Here is a 6,411-nt window from a genome sequence, read left to right on the forward strand (position 1 = left end):
ATGAAGGTCAGGAGTCCAAGACCAGCCTGGCCAACATGGTGAAACCCTGTCTCTACTAAAAATACAAAAATTAGCTGGGCGTGGTGGTGCACACCTGTAATCCCAGCTACTCTGGAAACTGAGGTGGGAGAATCACTTGAACCCGGGAGGCGGAGGTTGCAGTGAGCCGAGATGGCACCTCTGCACTCCAGCCTGGGTGACAGAGCAAGACTTCATCTTGGGAGAAAAACAAAAAAGAATACACATCTCCAGTATTTGGAGGACAAGGTTATATGCTAACCCTGGATGCTGCAAGCTATTCCAAGAATGACTGCATGTGGGGCTGAGGGGGTTGCGAACGAGTAGCCACTAACGTGAGTGGGAATGCGTGCCCACTATATCCAAAGAGAGGACATGGACTGAAATTAACCAGGATTTACATTCCAGCTGCTATGGTTTGGGTATTTGCCACTTTCCAAACTCATGTTGAAATTTGATTGCCATTTTAACAGTATTAAGAGTTGGGAGGTTTAAGAGATGATTAGGGCCACATGTGGTGACTCATACCTGTAATCTTAGCACTTTGGGAGGCTGAGGCAGGAGGATTCTTTGGGCCTAGGGGTTCAAGACCAGTCTAGGCAACATAAGGAGACCCCCTTGCTACAAAAAATAAAAATAAAAACAAAATAGCGGGGCATGGTGGCACATGCCAGCTACTCAGGAGGCTGAGGGATCTGTCGCCCCCATCTAGACAACAATCTGGCAGAATCTGTCTGATGCAACTATTTTGGAACTCTGATGGAGGGACATGGGATCCTGGGAGGCTGAGGCTGCAGTGAGCTGTAATCAGGCCACTGCACTCCAGTCTGGGAGACAGAGCAAGACCCTGACTCTAAAAATAAAATTTTAAATAAAGAATAAAAAATTTAAAAATTAGCCAGATGTGGTGGTACACACCTGCAGTCCTAGCCACTCAGGAGGCTGAAGTGGGATGATTGCTTGAGCCTGGGATTTCAAGGCTGCAGGGAGCTATGATCATATCACTGCACACTAGCCTGGGTAACGAAGCAAAACCATGTCTCAAAAAATAAATAAAATAAAAATAAGAGATGATTATGCCACAAGAGTGGAGTGAATTAATTAATGCCATTGTCATGGGAATGCATTTATTATATTATGGGAGTGTGTTAATTATAAAACGGAGAAGGCTGGGCACAGTAACTCATACCTGTAATCCCAGTACTTCAGGAGGCCAAGGTGGGAGGATTGCCTGAGCTCAGGAGTTTAAGGCCAGCCTGGGCAACATAGTGAGATCCTGTCTCTACTAAAAATAATAAAACTAGCCAGGCATGGTGGCACATGCCTGCAGTCCCAGCTACTGGGGAGGCTGAAGTGGGAGGATTGCTTGAGCCCAGGAGATTGAGGCTGCAGTGAGCTACGATCATGCCACTGCACTCCAACCTGGGTGACAGAGTGAGACTCTGTCTCAAAAAAAAAAAAAAAAAAAAGGGGGGGAAGAGGTAGGCCCCCTTTTGCTCTCTCTTTCTCTCTCTCTCTTCTCTTTGCCTGTCTGCCATGGGCTGACACCATAAGAAGACCCTCAAGAAGAATGCCAGCTCATTGATCTTAGACTTCCCAGCCTCCAAAACTGTGAGCTGATGAATTTTTTTTTTTTTTTTTTTTTTTTGTTGTTGTTGAGACAGAGTCTCGCTTTGTCGCCCAGACTGGAGTGCAGTGGCCGGATCTCAGCTCACTGCAAGCTCCGCCTCCCGGGTTCACGCCATTCTCCTGCCTCAGCCTCCCGAGTAGCTGGGACTACAGACGCCCGCCACCTCGCCCGGCTAGGTTTTTGTATTTTTTAGTAGAGACGGGGTTTCACCGTGTTAGCCAGGATGGTCTCGATCTCCTGACCTCGTGATCCGCCCGTCTCGGCCTCCCAAAGTGCTGGGATTACAGGCTTGAGCCACCGTGCCCTGCCGATGAATTTATTTTCTTGTAAACTAGCCAGTCTGTGGCATTCTGTTACAGCAGCACAAAAAGGAGTAAGACACAAGCCTTCCCCTGGAAGCTGCAAGCCTTCAGATGGACAGCAGAGTTCCAAAATAGTTGCATCAGACAGATTCTGCCAGATTCTTGTCTAGATGGGGGCGACAGATTCCTGGCACTTTCTACCCTATCATCTTCTGTGCTATCACTGCTATGTAAATAATTCTTACAACTCAATAATAAAAAGACAACTCAATTAAAAATTGGACTGGCCGGGCACGGTGGCTCATGCCTGTAATCCCAGCACTTTGGGAGGCCCAGGCGGGTGGATCACCTGAGGTCGGGAGTTCGAGACCAGCCTGACCAACATGGAGAAATCTTGTCTTTACTAAAAATACAAAATTGGCCGGGCATGGTGGCACATGCCTATAATCCCAGCTACTAGGGAGGCTGAGGCAGGAGAATCACTTGAACCCGGGAGGCGGAGGTTGCAGTGAGCCAAGATTGTGCCATTGGACTCCAGCCTGGGCAACAAGAGTAAAACTCCATCTCAAAAAAAAAAAAAAAATTGGGCTAAGCGTCTGTATACACATTTTTCCAAAGAAAATATACAAGCGGCAGGCTGGGTGCGGTGGCTCACACCAGTAATCCCAGCACTTTGGGAGACTGAGGCAGGTGGATTACTTCAGCTCAAGAGTTTGAGACAAGTCTAGCCAACATGGAGAAACTCTGTCTAAACTAAAAAAAAAAAAAAAAAGAAGACTGTTCTCCAGGCTCTGCAACGCCCTCTATTGTCAATCAGGTTTCCATGTGTGTTGGTCTGCTTCAGAGTTTTTCTTGCTGGTTCACTGGACGATTTTTGTATTTGTGCACTAAAATCACACTGCCTTAATGACCGTACTTTATAATAAGTTTTGACAGGCAGTGAGGTAATTGTCCTGCCTTGTTCCTCTCCTTTTTTTTTTTTTTTTGAGACGGAGTCTCGCTCTGTCGCCCAGGCTGGAGTGCAGTGGCCGGATCTCAGCTCACTGCAAGCTCCGCCTCCCGAGTTCACACCATTCTCTCACCTCAGCCTCCCGAGTAGCTGGGACTACAGGTGCCCGCCACCACGCCCGGCTAATTTTTTGTATTTTTAGTAGAGATGGGTTTTCACCGTTTTAGCCAGGATGGTCTTGATCTCCTGACCTTGTGATCCGCCCACCTCAGCCTCCCAAAGTGTTGGGTTACAGGCGTGAGCCACCACGCCCGACCTGTTCCTTTTCTTTAGGGGAGTTTTTGGCTATTCTCGTTCTTTTGTATTTCCATATAAATTTATTTTTTATTTGTTTTTTTGAGACAAGGTCTTGCTGTGTCCCCTGGGCTGCAGTGCAGTGGTACGATCTTGGCTCACTGCCACCTCACCTCCCGAGTTCAAGCGATTCTCCTACCTCAGCCTCAGGAGTAGCTGGGGTTACAGGTGTGCGCCACCACACTCATCAAATTTTTCTATTTTTAGTAGAGATGGGTTTTCACCATGTTGGCCAGGATGGTCTCGATCTCTTGACCTCACGGTCCACTCGCCTTGGCCTCCCAAAGTGCTGGGATTACCCCCGGCCCCTGCTTTGTATATTTTGAAGGTATTTTATTAGATGCATACAAGTTTTAAGTTATTATATCACCCAGGTAAATTAAACATTACTAGTGTATTTGTAAAGTGACACACTTTATTTCTAACAATGCATTTTGTCTTACAATCTATTTTGTGTGATATTAATATTGTTATAACAGTTTTCTTTTTATTAGTATTTGCTTGGCCTATCCTTTTCTATCTTTTTATTTCAGCTTTTCTGTGTTCTTAGGGCTTTAATGTGTCTCCTTTAACAGCATATAACTGAATTTTTATTTTTATTTTTATTTTTCAGGTTTTTTGTTTTGTTTTGTTTTGTTTTCTGAGATGGAGTCTCACTCTGTCACCCAGGCTGGAGTGCAATGGTATCATCTCAGCTCACTGCGAACTCTGCCTCCCAGATTCCAGTGATTCTCGAGCCTCAGCCTCCTGAGTAGCTGGGACTACAGGTGCCTGCCACCACACCCAGCTAATTTTTGTATTTTTAGTAGAGACGGCGTTTCACTATGTTGGCCAGGCTGGTCTCAAACTCCTGACTTCGTGATCCGCCCGCCTCGGCCTCCCAAAGTACTGGGATTACAGGCGTGAGCCACCATACCCGGCCCATTTTGCTTTGTTTTTTGAGACAGGATCTCACTCTGTCACCCAGGCTGGAGGGCAGTGGTGTGAACATTGCCCACTGCAGCCTCAACCTCCCAGGCTCAATGATCCTCCCACCTCAGCCTCCCGAGTAACTGGAACTCCAGGCACGTGCCACCATGCCCGGCTAATTATTTAATTTTTTTGTAGAGAGAGGTTTTTACCATGTTGCTCAGGCTGGCCTTAAACTCCTGGGCCCAAGTGATTCCCCCACCTTGGCTTTCCAAAGAGTTGGGATTACAGGATTGAGCCATTATGCTCAGCCTTGGATTTTGATGTTTTTAAAAAATTCCATAAGATAATCAGTCTCCTAGTCTTTTTTTTTCTTTTTAATTTTATTTTTATTTTTTATTTTATTTATTTATTTTTTTTTTGAGACGGAGTCTCACTCTGTCGCCCAGGCTGGAGTGCAGTGGCTGGATCTCAGCTCACTGCAAGCTTCGCCTCCCGGGTTCACGCCATTCTCCTGCCTCAGCCTCCCGAGTAGCTGGGACTACAGGCGTCCGCCACATCGCCCAGCTAGTTTTTTGTATTTTTTAGTAGAGACGGGGTTTCACCGTGTTAACTAGGATGGTCTCGATCTCCTGACCTCGTGATCCACCCGTCTCGGCCTCCCAAAGTGCTGGGATTACAGGCTTGAGCCACCGCGCCCGGCCTCTTTTTAATTTTAAATAGAGATGGGGTTTCACTATGTTGCCCAGGCTGGTCTCCAACTCGTGGGCTCAGGTGATCCTGTCACCTCAGCCTCCCAGAGTGCTATGATTACAGGCGTGAACCACCACACCCAGCTTCCTACTCTTTTAACTGAGAAGTTTTATTCAATTTTATTATAATTGTCAAATTTTTGAGTTTTTACAATGTTATTTATGTTTTTTCTGAATTTTGTGTTTCTTTGTTCTCCTTTCCTGCCGTTTTTGGAGGGATGGATTGGCGGGATTTTGTTTGATGGTATGCTTATTTTCCCATTCTAGCTTGTTCTCCTTTCTGTTTTGGAATGTGTACTTCTATTTTCATTCTTTTAATGGTTGCCCTTGAAGTTTTACCATGCATATTTAATTTAGCAAAATCTAACTTTTTTCACATCAGAAGGTAATGTGTCAACGTCTTAACAAAGTTCAAAAGGGGCACATCTTACACGTGTTCGTGAACACCCAATTAGCACGCTCATGAACTACAAAAGGATCAAAATTCTGAATTTAAGCAACGTCTTAACCTTCCCTTCCCAACAATGCAAGGAGGGCCTTTCTTAGAACCCTTGTGAGACCAGAAACTACTCAGAGAGCATACTCTACCCAGGGCCTAATCACGCTGCTTACCACTCAGAGTGCCGAGTAAGCTGTCTTTGCAGAAAGCAGAGCTCCCAGCTTTCTCTCTGTCCTCGGTGTCATAAAATTTCACTCACCGGGGCTGGGCACGGTAGCTCATGCCTGTAATCCCAGCCCTTTGGGCGGCTGAGGCGGGCAGATCATGAGGTCAGGAGATCAAGACCATCCTGGCTAACACGGTGAAACCCCGTCTTTAGTAAAAATACAAAAATTAGCCGGGCATGGTGGCATGTGCCTGTAGTCCCAGCTAGTTGGGAGGCTAAGGCAGGAGAATCACTTGAACCTGGGAGGTGGAGGTTGCAGTGAGCTGAGATCGCACCACTGAACTCCAGCCTGGGCGACAGAGCAAGACTCTGTCTCAAAAAAAAAGAAAAGAAAAGAAAAGAAAAGAAAAGAAAAGAAAAGAAAAGAAAGAAGGGAGGGAGGGAGGGAGGGAGGGAGGGAGGGAGGGAGGGAGGGAGGGAGGAAGGAAGGAAGGAAGGAAGGAAACAAAAAGAAATTTCACTCATTGGGTTGGTCACTGGAGGTCATTTTTCAGCTTTGGAAAAGCTTTATTTATTATTTCTTTCATAATTTTCTTCCCTCCTTTTTCTCTGTTCTCTCTTTCTGTAATTCCTATTAATCTGTTTTCCCAAATGGCTGCACCATTTAACAATCTTACCAGCAGTGTATTTCTCTATATTTGGTCAACAGTTATATAGTATTATCTGGTGTTTTGATGATAGACATTCTCATGGGTGTGGAGTGAGATCTTATTGTGGTTTAGATGGCATTTCCTCATGGCTGATAATGCTGAGCATCTTTTCATATGCTTATTGGCCATTTGGTTGTCTTCTTTGTAGAAACATCTGTTCAGATTTTTCATCCACTTTTAAT

General features: G+C 45.7%; 1 non-coding gene across 1 annotated transcript; it reads right to left on the minus strand.

Annotated features, from left to right (window-relative positions):
- Positions 1-5,290: 5,290 nt before the first annotated feature.
- Positions 5,291-5,393, minus strand: LOC123575035 (small nucleolar RNA U13). The gene has a single exon (XR_006700204.1). It is a non-coding gene; the product is annotated as a small nucleolar RNA U13 (small nucleolar RNA).
- Positions 5,394-6,411: the final 1,018 nt, after the last annotated feature.

Source organism: Macaca fascicularis, chromosome 7, assembly GCF_037993035.2.
Source record: "Macaca fascicularis isolate 582-1 chromosome 7, T2T-MFA8v1.1".
NCBI lineage: Eukaryota > Metazoa > Chordata > Mammalia > Primates > Cercopithecidae > Macaca > Macaca fascicularis.